Source organism: Monodelphis domestica, chromosome 1 (genome assembly GCF_027887165.1).
Source record: "Monodelphis domestica isolate mMonDom1 chromosome 1, mMonDom1.pri, whole genome shotgun sequence".
NCBI classification, from domain to species: Eukaryota; Metazoa; Chordata; class Mammalia; order Didelphimorphia; family Didelphidae; genus Monodelphis; species Monodelphis domestica.
In genome coordinates, this window is record NC_077227.1 from 333,746,012 (window position 1) to 333,758,449 (window position 12,438).

Genomic DNA, 12,438 nt, shown 5'->3' on the forward strand with positions numbered 1-12,438 from the left:
AAAATTTAGTGACTATTGCTTCCAGGAGCAAATATAAAATATCCTCTTAAGCATTTAAAGCCCTTTATAACTTAACCCCCTCCTACCTTTCGATTGCTCTTACACCTTAACTCTTCAATGTGTACTCTTCAATCCAGTAACTTCCTGGTCTTTCCATGAACAAGACCCTCCCTCTTCTCTAGGCATTTTCTCTGATTATTCCCCATGCCTAGAAAGCTCTCCCTCCTCCATTCAGCCTACTGAATCCCTTGGCTTCCTTTGAGACCCAAGTAAAGCTTCATTTTTGCCCCTGGATGTCTTCCCAAGCCCATCTTAATTCTAGTGCCTTCCCTCTGTTAAGTATTTCCTATTTATCTTATAGATAGCTTATCTGTATATATTTGTTTCTATGTTGTTTACCCATTTGATTATAAGCTCCTTGGGGACAAGAACTATATTTTCCCTCTTTTTGTATGTAGCACAGTGTCTGGCACATAGTAGATGTTTAATAAATGTTGATTGACAACAACATGGAAATAGGTTCTGATCAAGGATAAGTGTAAAATCCAGTGGAATTGCATATCAGCTATGGGAAAGGGTGGGGGAGGAGGGGAGGGAAAGAATATGATTCTTGTAACCAAGGAATAATGTTCTAAACTGACTAATTAAATAAAAATTTTCCAAAAAAATGTTGATTGAGTGATAGAACAATTTAATGAATTAAAGAATGAGATTCAAAATGGAAGTCTCACAATTCTTCCCAACTGCTGCATCAGGAGGAAAGGCTGAATCTATAAAATTATGGTATTAAGTAGTGGGGCTTACTCAGGAGCCTCTGGATCAATCTGGGTCTCCTCCTTTCCTCTTTACCCCCATCCCCACCATACCCAAAGCCTTTTGATGGAGTATAGATCTCTGTCCATTCCTTCATGTCCATTCATAGCTCTTGTTGAGATGATAGATAGATATTAATAGATAGAAAATAAGCATTTATTATGTGCCATGCACTATGCTGTTATTTTTTTAAACCTTTATCTTCCCTCTTAGAATCAATATTGCATATTGGTTCCAAGGCATAAGAGAAGTAAGGGCTAGGCAATGGAGATTAAGTGATTTACCCAGAGTCACACAGCTAGGAAGTATCTGAGGCTAGATTTGAACCCAGGACTTTTCATCTATAAGCCTGGCTCTCAATCCACTGGTTGTATATTCACCCAGTCACCCAGCTGCCCCTGCTAAGTGTTTTACAATGATTCTCTCATTTGATCCTTATTAACAATCCTGGGAACTATTAATAACCTTATTTTACATATGAGAAAACTAAGGTATCCAGAGGTTAAAGGTTACATAGCTTGTGAATATGTGAGCCTGGATTTGAACCTAAGTTTTTCTGACTTCAAGTCCTGTGCTATATCCACAGTAGCGCCTCACTGCCTCGCAGATATTTAGAATCTGACTGGGATCTTTGATCATTCCTTTGCAACTGATATTACTAGATGAGAGGGCACCAAAGAATGAAGCATACACACCCTCTCAGGGCTTATTGCCCAGTTAGGACTCACCATTCTCTGAACATGCTCTAGTGTTTACTCTCCTTATAATCCTTCAATCAAGAGTCATTCCCCCTTCTTTAGTTCAATCAGTCATTTCAGTTGCATTGGAGTCTTTGTGATCCTTTTTGGGGTTTTCTTGGCAAAGATCCTAGAGTGGTTTGAGCTGTTGCCTTCTCCAACTCATTTTAAAGATGAGGAAACTGAGGCAAAAAGCGTTAAGTGACTTGCCCAGATCACACAGCTAGTAAGTATCTAAGGGCAGATTTGAATTCAGGTCTTCCTGACTCCAGACCTAGCACTCTGTCCACTGTATTACCATTTTGCTGCCCTTACACCAAGTCCTGGAACTCTCAAGGTCTTCAGACTTTTTTATGCAGACCACAATGACTCTTAGTCAATCTGTTTTCTCTCTTATTCTCGTTTACTCTATACCTCTTTGCAGTATTTCCCAAAGTGCCCCAATAAAACAACAGTTCTCTCACTCCTTATACTGGCTTCACACAGTCAGGGGCTAGTGACTACCACCATATCTACTTGACCAGGATATCAAAGAAATTGTTCTAAATGTTACCCAGGGCAACATTGACCACTGGGAGTAGTCATGTCCCTGAATGACCACAAGTACAAAAAGGGTCCCCCCTTTGGATTTCTGGGGTCTAAAATAATTCATTTATTCAGCAAGAATTTACTAAGCCCCTGCTAGGTACTATGACTAAATGATGAGCACCAGGGAAAATGTGAGAATGAATTAGACATTATTCCTGGCCTCAAAGAACTTGTGTCATCATCAGTGTCCTGGAGTCATGGAAATGGGTAACAAGCTACGAATTGCTACAGAATCCAGAGATGTCCAGAGTGCAGAGATTGCACTGCAGGAGCAGGATTATTTAAGTCAGGTTATCCCTTCCACATCACATCTTTCCCCATCATTGTTTCTATATATTACAGGTCAGCATAAGGAATTAAATGGGAATTTTGGAGGAGTTTTTCAGAAGCTGCAGAAGACACATAAAGGGCAGCAAGTGACACAAATAAAATTTAGAAACCCAGAAATGCATATTTAACCCAAAATTTACAATAAAATACTATAAACAAAAAAAGAAAAAATCAGACTTCTCTGGCATGAAGGGAAAGAGAAAACATTTTACAAGGATTTTCCAGATCATAGGAGCACCATGCCTCTAACACCCCTTGATGTGAAAGACATAACTGTATCGTCTTCGATGGCAAGCAGCCACAGGTATTATCTAAATTAACTGATATCTTTTAGAAGGTTGAAGATTAAGGTGACTACAAGAAAGAGAAATAAATGGGGACTCCCTAGCATATAAGCTGGACCCCTGCTTTGCTGTTGGCTGGTTCTGCCCAAGACCAATCTCTTAAAAGTTAAGTTTTGACATAAGAATATAATGATACTCATGGGACTTTTAAAAGTTAACATAAGATTTATTTAGCAATAATGGAAGAAGGATATTTGGCAAGAATAGGCATTGCAGATGATTCATTTGAGCAAAGACCTCCCCTGACTTGCTCATGTTGGTCTGCCAAATATCAGAAAGAACACTTGTTGCTCCTTGGGGCTATTTTTTACTCTAGAAATGAGAAGTGTTGTGAACAGTCTTCTTACTCTTCAGTCACCCGAGCCAACCAAGTCTTGAGGATGGTCCTAATATCTTTTAAAGGAAAAACTAGCTTAGCTTGTACGGGAGAAGGGTGGCTAGTGCTCATTCCTTACCCCCAGTACATCGTGTCACTCTTTCCCTTCAAGATGCAGCTCAAGCCCTGTCTTCTATCAGAAGCCTTTCTGGATTTCCTTTACACTTGTGCTCCCTCTCCCAAACTACCTTATATTTACCTATTTAATACATATTTGTATTTATCACTCCATATTTATGTTGTTAATATGTTTATATGTACTTGCCTCCTTTATTAGAATATAAGCATCTGAAAAACAGAGAGTGCTTTATTCTTTGTATTTGTGTCTCCAATGACTAGCACATAGTAGGTGCTTAATAAATATTCAGTAGATTGATTAGGATTCCTGAGCTTACATCCTGTGCACATTTATAACTATAGGACCATATATTCATAGATTTGGAGCTAGAAGGGACCTTACAAGCCAACTAGTCCAACCCCTCCCTCCCCCATTTCAGAGACCAGAAAACAGAGGCTAAATTACTTGCCTGCTATCACAAAACTAAATGAATGACACAGTTGGAACTCAAATTCAGATCCTCTGACACTAAATTCAGCACCTTTTCCATTATATTATGCTGCCTAATTATTAATAAATTGCAACAAATATTTTTAAATGGCTCACCGTATAGGTTTCCATACTCCAGAAAGAATTTTTCCCAAAGTGAAAGAAGTATTATCCATACACCCTTAATTTATATTCAAATTCAAAAAGAGCACTGCAGTCTACTCATTTGAAGCCCTTTTGGCATGATTGATTCATGAAAAAAGATATAATTTGAAATTTCTCAGTTGATGTCCTTTGAGCTTAACTGGCTTAACAGATGGTACAACTTTCTCTTCAATACAGAAAGAAGTTGGTGCATGCAAAGTAATTTCTGGTGAGTAAGGTACAACAAGGTTGTTGTGAATGTTAAATACAGCATTTATATTAGCTTTTGCAATTTAGAAAAGCAAAGGGACTGAGCTTTAGGTTTTATTTTTCTATAATAACTTCAGGAGCAGAAGGACACCCACCATTAAAGGCAACATATGGGCAGTATTACAGACTATTTTTAGTTTCCAGATGCTTGTCAACCTCACTAGGTAACTCATTTTCTTCCACAGGTAAAGTGTCTGCCAGGAGATTTGAAGGGCTAGATAAAATGGCTGTGAAAGTCACACTAAGCAGGAAGTGACTTCACCACTGACACTTTTAACTGTATTTAGCCACATTTTAAAAGGAATTCAGTTGTCACCACAGATTATGTGCAATATTCAATGGACCAGAACAGCATCGCTTAAGCTTGGCATCAGGCAGTTGGTGGGAAAGCTCGCCTTTTTTGACTTGGCCGCTTCTCTTTAAAAAGTGTCTTTATACTCCCATGGAGAGTTGAACCCTCTAGATTTTCAGGTGGTTTCCTGGGAGTATCATTAACCACATACTCCATGGATCCTTACATTAAATTTTACAGAGAGGGGAAAGGATCTTTAATAAACCAGTTGGGAAGCTGTTTATGTTTCTTACCAGAAAGCTCACTAGAATAAACACTGGAAGAAGACTGGGAAGCTAGGCAGGGCCTGAGAAGGGAGAAGGCTCCTTTTAGGATTTTAGAAGTAGAAGTTGTCTTTAAGATCATCTAGTCCAATCCTATCACTTTACAGATGACAAAATAGGGTCTACGAGCTGGAGTGATTTACCTAAGATTCCTATCTTATGTGTCAGATCCAAGAACTAAACTGAAGCCCCTTGATTCAGAATCAGGAGCTTGTCCACATGACATTTATGAAAGGCAGTGTAGAGTGAACAAGGAGTTGGCCATGGAGCCAGGAAGATCTGGGTTTCTGTCTTACTTTGGTCACCTATTAGCTGTGTGACTCTTAAGTTACTTAAACTATTTGTACTCCTAGATCAGTGATGGCGAACCTATGGCACAGGTGGTAAAGATGGCACACAGATCACTCTCTGTGGGCACTTGGCCACCCATCCTCCCTCCTCATCCCCCATTGTTCATTGCTAGAAAGGCAGAGGGACTACAGTGGAGCTGCTCCCCTCCCCCTCTCCACTGTGCCTAATGACATTTTTTCGCATCCCCAGTCCCTCTTATCCAGCAGCCAATGGGAGTGCACAGGGGGTAAGGCTGCAGTTCACAGGCAGCAGAGATGGAGGGGAGCAAAGTGCTTGGGCCACTCCCTCCCTCTCTATATATACACTAAGGACATTCCTCACTTCACCTGCCTGTCCTCCCAGCAGCCCAATGGGAGCACTTTCTCCCTCCCCTGTGTTGGCTAAGAGGGGATGGGGCAAACCCAGTATTTAGGAGGGGAGGAGCACATGGTCTCTGGGGTGGGGCACAGCACTTGGTCTGGGGGGTGGGGGCAGGGCCTGTCATGCTATCTCTAAAAGGTTCATCATCATTGCCCTGGATAACTCTTAAATGAACATTTTTTTTAAAATTGACTAAACAAGTTATTACATTATTGTGATAGAATACTACTGAACCATAAGAAATGACAAACAAGTTAATTTTGGGAAACTATGGAAAAGCCTCCTTTTGAAATTATAGAGAGAAACAAGCAGAACCAAGAAAACATCATATATAGCAATGGAAATACAATTTGAAAAATGACTTGTATATGTCTACTTCCAGAGAAAAAAAAACTGATAAATAAAAATAAGTAAAACATTGTTTTATATATGCCTGTTTTTTTGTCAATTGGTACTTTTCCTGATAGAGGAGGGCAGGGGGAAAGGAGTTAACTGCATATTTGAATATAATAAATAATTAATTTTTAACAAATAAAAAAGAACATAAATTATAGAACATATACCATATTCACTGGTAGAAAGAGTACCTACATTGATGAAATAAAGGTCTCACAAACAACAGCAAAATTTAAAGTTTATAAAGTCCTTTTGTCATAAAACATGATGAGATAAATAATGTAGACATTATGATATATATTTTGTATATCTACAATTATATTGCATGGTATCTTTCCTGAGAAGATACTTCTTGAGGGTAAAAAATATCTTTTTTTCCCCTTTGTAATCCTATTTATTATCTAGCACAGCACCTACTATATAACGAACACTTTTATTTCTTTTTAAACCTTTACCTTTAAATCAATACTGTGTATTGGTTCCAAAGCAGAAGAACGATAAGGACTAGGCAATGGGGGTTAAGTGACTTGCCCAGGGTCTAGGCTAGATTTGAACCTAGGACCTCCCATCTCTAGGCCTGGCTCTCAATTCACTGAGCCACTCAGCTGCCTCCATAACAAGTAGCTTTAAAAATGCCTGTCAGATCAAATGGCTTGCTAGTTCCTGGAGGGGAGGGGAAAGGGAGGAAGGAAAACAATTTGAATCATAAAACTTTGAAAAACAATGTGGAAATTTGTTATTACATGTAATTAGTTTTTTTTTTTATTTTATTTGGTCAATTTCAAACATTATTCCTTGGTTACAAAAATCATATTCTATTCCTCCCGCCCCTCCCCCTGCCCTTCCTGTAACCAACGCACAATTCCACTGGGTATTCATGTAATTAGTTTTCAAAAAATCAATCAAATATAAAAATGTTAGCTAATTGATTACCCTTATTTTACAGGTGAAGTAATTGAGTCTCTGAAAGGCCAAGTGACTTGTCTGCAGTCACAAGTTTAATGTCTGAACAGGGATTTGGATCCAAGTTTCCTGATCTATATCCATTATTTCCACCACTAAACAAAAAATATCAGTAGACTGCCTGCCTCCCACTCCTACTCCTACATGCATCCTCTCTAAGGTTGTGCTACTTTAAAAAATTTCCCTTTCACCTAATGTCACCTAGATGCCAATGCTGCAGGCAGGGGTATGGGGAAGTGAAAGAAGCGCAGCCTGATTTCCCTATGAGGGCTAAGGCCAACCGGCGTCTGCACAGCAGAATAGTAAGTCAATAAATCTCCAATCACAGCACTATACTAACTGTGTTAGCTATGGCCTTAGGGGCCAAGGTTTCCAGCCAGAGCCACACATCAGCTATGAACTATGGCAGCATCCATCTGCATCGGAGTTAGAGAGAAATTGATTTAGGTGAAGATGGTGATGGAAGACAATGCCAGTTACAGACATCAAAATGATCAACTTTTGGTGCTATTCATTATAGGAGACTACAAGGGGATACGGATGAAAAGAATGGGGTGGCTGAGTTGCATTGGTCCCACGGTTCTTAACCTGAGGTCTGTGGTTAGATTTCTTGGGGGTCAATGAATTTGGATGGGGAAAAGACAATTTTTAAAAATTTTTCACTAGCCTCTAATTGCAATATTTCCTTCAATAAAAAATATTCTGAGAAGGGGTTCTTAGGTTTCACCAGATTGCCACTGAGGGCTCATGACTAAGAAAAGGTTAAGAACTCCTGCATATCCCGTTGTGTTCTGTTGGGCATTGCCCTGCCTGCTGACTTTGGAGGAGAGGTTAGGCATCCATCTGGTGTGTCTGTTTTCTTTCAGTATTTGTACAAGTTTCTACAGTTAAGGCTGGCACTGCCCCAGAGCACAGATAGGGAGAGAGATATCACAGTGAGATATGACTATAAAACATGTCAATTTGGTCTCAGACTGCTTTAAGAATAGCAGTGTCTGTGACTAGGGAAATAAGATTCTATGCCCTACTCAGGCCACATCTGTAGTATTGTGCTTAGTTGGGGTGCCACATTTTAGGAATAATGTTAATAAGCATCCAGAGCAAAGGCTGGTACAGGACCTTAAGATCATGCTATGCAAAGATCAATTAAAGGAAATATTGATGATTAGATGATTAGAAAAAAATTAGGGTAAAGGTTTTTAAATTTTTTTTTTTTGTTATGAACTCCTTGGCAGTCTGTTAAAGCCTAGTGAAACCTTCTCAAAATAATATTTTAAATGCAAAAAAGAAAATATATAGAGGTCAAAAGAACTCAATTTTATTGAAATATGGTTGTTAAAATATTTTTAAGAGAACAAAAAAAAGTTCATGGAACCCAGGCTAAAATCCCCTCACTTAATAGGGGAAATAAAGTTGTTTTCAAGTATGTGTTGACACCTAGAGAAGCAATTAGATTTGTTCTGCTGATCTCCATAGTGTAGAACTAGAAACAATGAGTGGAAGTGGTAAAGAGGCAAATTTAAGCTCTATGTATGTAAAAACTTCCTTACTATTAGAAAATTCCAAAAGGGAAATGGGCTGCCTCAGGAAGGAGTATAATCTACTCCTTAGTATTATTCAAAGGTTGGAGGGCCACTTTTTGTTGTTGTTGTTGTTTTTATACAGAACTCTCTTGTTCAAGTCTGGTTTAAACTAGATTAGATGGTCCATGATGTCCCCTTCTCATCTAACATTCTGCAGATCTGAACAACAATGATGGACGATGTGTGTCTGACTCATGCTAGAGTTATATATCTAACCTTCAGTGACTTAGATCCATCCTCTTAGAGAAGGGATGTAATAACACATTTTAACACATGTGAACTAGAGTAAATGAGGGAGAACTCAGGGTATTCGTGGAAAGGACACTAGTTCTGGAATCAGCAAGAAGGGAAGGAAAGAAGTATTAATGCCTACTGTGTACCAGACTCTGTGCTAACCTTGGTTCAAATTCTTCCTTGGAATCTTACTACCTGTGTGACCATGTACAAATTACTTAATTTTTCTGAAACTTAGAACCCTCATAATGATATGAAGAGACCCAATGAACCTCATAGGATTGATTAGAGATCAAATGAGATAAACACATATAATTATCAACTATTATTAAATGATGGTGCTGGCTGGACATAGTAGCTTGCCAACAAAGATAGGCAGATATAGGTTCAAAGGTAGGTTTATTCAGTGTTAGTAGCCAAAAAAAAAATTGCTTCATTGAATTTCTTAGAGCTGCTGTTCCTTCTTTGAGTCAGAGAACATAAGATGATCTGGGTCTCCCCAATCTGTTTGATTAAGCTATAGCTGTGAAGTCAAAGACAGCAATTACATTCTTTCCCCACAGCATTTGTAGAAAATAAATACATAACAAGATGATTTTTGGCAACCTGCTAGAGTGGAAATAGTTGGAATGTAAGAATTAGGAGGCTTGAGCCTAAATCTAGCTTTTGCCACTTCATAGCTAAGTGCCTATAGAGGAGTGGCCATTTTTCAGAGTCCCAGGCAACTTGAAGCTGTAAATTATAGATAAGCTAACAAGTTCAATTGATGGTGGTAGGATTTTTCCACACTGTGAGTTCCCAATACTAACAATAAAATTACTGGCATAAAGATTCAGAAGTAGGTAGAAACAGACATACACATGTTTATTAAGCTCCTGCTATTTCAAGTTACTGTACTAGTTTGGGGGCATCCAAAGATAAAACAAACTTAGGAACAGTTAAAATCTTTACAGGCTCCCTATCGTCTACAAAGGAAAGGACTTAGGTAAGTGGCAGTGAAGATCACAGTAAAAGGAGATTTAAATAGCCTTAACCCCAGCAAAACCACTACTAGTCTGGATCCCAAGGAGATCAAAGATAGGGAAAAAGAGCTAATTGCACAAAATATTGATAGCAGCTCTTTTTGTGGTTGGTAAAGAGTTGGAAACCAAAGGGATGTCCATCAGCTAGGGAGTGGTTGAACAAGTTATGGTATGATTGTAATGGAATATTATTGTATCATAAGAAATGATGAGCAAGACAATCACAAAAAGCTTGGAAAGACTTATATGAAGTGGTGTAAACTGAAGTAAGCAGAACCAAGAGAACATTGTACACGATAACAGAAATAATGTATGGTAACCAACTGTGGACCACTAAACTATTATCAGCAATGCAAGAATCCAGGACAGCTCCAAGAGATTCATGACAGAAAAGGCTATACACCACCATAGTGGGAATGATGGAGTCTGAACGCAGATTGAAGCATACTATTCTTCACTTTATTTCCTCCTTGAGTTTTTCTCCAGTATAATTGATACAACTTCTTCCATGATGAACATGGAAATATGTATTGTATGAGGTAACACACACACAACCTGTATCAAGCCTGTCATCTTGGGTAAAAGGAAGGAAAGGGAGGGAGGGAACATGGATCTAAAAATGTCAGAAAATGATTATTTAAAACTGTGTTGAAATTAATAATATGGAAATATGTTTTGAGTGATAATACATATTCAGCCCAGATTGAATTGCTTATCAACTCTGGGAAGGAGGAGAGAAAAAGGAAGGGAGACAACCTGAATCATATAAATTTGGAAAACATGTAAATTTGTTATTAAAAGATAAAACTAGAAAAAATTGCAGTAACACATAACCTGGAAAATGTAAATTCTTAAAAATCAGGAAAATAAATAAATAAGTAGTTTTAACAAAGGCACAGTTATAGAAATAAATGGGTGTGTTTGAGAAACAAAGGACTGAAGTTGTCTTCTTGATTTTATGACCTGGCTTCTATAAGAAGTTTCCTTTTAACTATTAAAAAGGCTTTAAAAAGGCTCTTCTCCCTCCAGAAAAAAAAAAAATTTAATACATATAAAATTGGTAATTGAGTTAGGCAACAAAATAGTCAAAGGTTTTGAGGTAACTCAGAGTGCAATAGATAAGCTAGCCTCCAGTTGTTTCTCTTAACTTTAGCGTGCACTCTACACGTGTGGTCCCGCCAGTTTTTGAGGAGACTAGAAGGTCTCTACGGGGTGCTCAAAGCCTGAATTACTTTCCCCTCTGAATATAGGAGAATTTTACTTTTGTGTTTGGGGCAAAATTTGACATTACTCCCCATCCCATCTTGTGTAAGCTGCTATTTCTCAAGCCCCATTCCAAGATAAAATATTAAAATTTTAACAAAAAAATAACTACAATTATCTTTTCTCTGGCCCCTTCCTATCCTTTTCCCTCTAGCTCCCCCACCATACTCTTAGTTTTGAACTCATTGGTTGAGACATAAGATATATACATGATTACAATTTAATAAAGATGAAATTAAATAGAACTCAGATAATAAAACTGTCTTATATTGAGATAGGTTTCAATACTGATAGTTTCCTCTCTTCTTTTCTCTTTTCCTTCCAGTCTTCTGGAGTCTCTGTGCATGTAAGATGAAGAGAATGGAAAAGCATTTATTAAGCTCTTCCTATGTGCCAAACATTGTGCTGTGAAGGAGATACAAAGAGAAAACAGAGGTAGCTCCTTCTCTCAAGGGGCTCACACTCTACTCAGGGAAGACAATGCCTAAAGAGGGGCTCATGTTCCTATTTAGTTCATGGCAGATGGAAGGGTCAGGTAACATTTACTTTCTGGCAGAGAAAATAACAGAGCAGATGGCAAGGTCCTGAAGACCTTGGGGAGCAATGGCGGGACACAACTGGATCAGAGTGGAGTGGGGCTTTGGGATACCTACAACAAAGATGGGAATGTGGAAGTTAGCAACCAGTTGAAATAATATATGGAGGGGACAAATTTTCCAGGATTTCCTGAAAGACAAAAGAAATTCAGAGTAAGCAAAGACTCTCTGGCTTACTCATCTCATCTCATCTCATCTCATCTCATCTCAACTCATCATTAAGTAGGATTCTTAGTAACTGGTGGTTGTGTAGCATTTGTTCCTTGTTTAGTTGAGAGTTGGTTTTCGTGGCTTTTCTTGATACTAATCATTTCTTGACTCTATCTGAAAGGTCCAGTTAATAAGACACTGTAAAACACAGTCACTGTGACTTCATAATGTTCTCTGTCATAGAGGATTCAGTGGGGTTTCGGGGCAGTCCTTTTATCACAGAATCTGCAGTGCTTAAGTCCTATCTCCATTAGCCTGAGCCTATAGGAAAGATTCTAAAGAGTTAGTGAAAATGAGGCATAATCTTCCCAGGTTACACACATTTAAACAGAATATATATATATATATATATATATATATATATATATATATAACTTTTAATGTAAGCCTGGTTCTATCAGGCTTATTACTCGCAACCAAGAGAGAAGGTAGGGCATCAAAGCTTGAATGTCTGTTCAGGGAATCTATCTAAAATAATGGGAACTAGGTCACAAGTGAGAAGCACCAAGGAAGGGGCAGAATAGGTACCTTAATTCATCTGTGAGCTCTGGCTGGGGGAAACAGGAGAGCTAAAAGCAGAATATTAGGAATAAAACCAACTTTTACCTGCAGAGAAAGGGGAAAGTTCTGAAACTTTTAATTGGAAATCCTGGGATTTGAATTCTAAGAAAAAGACTTGAGAGAGAGAGAGACAGA

At 38.4% G+C, this 12,438-nt stretch overlaps 1 long non-coding RNA gene across 1 annotated transcript; it reads right to left on the reverse strand.

The window, feature by feature from the left end:
- Positions 1 to 11,138: 11,138 nt before the first annotated feature.
- Positions 11,139 to 12,004, reverse strand: LOC130453628 (uncharacterized). Its single transcript, XR_008911066.1, has 2 exons — positions 11,710 to 12,004; positions 11,139 to 11,274 (listed from the first exon to the last, which is right to left on the reverse strand). It is a non-coding gene; the product is annotated as an uncharacterized LOC130453628 (long non-coding RNA).
- Between the last annotated feature and the right edge of the window lie 434 nt (positions 12,005 to 12,438).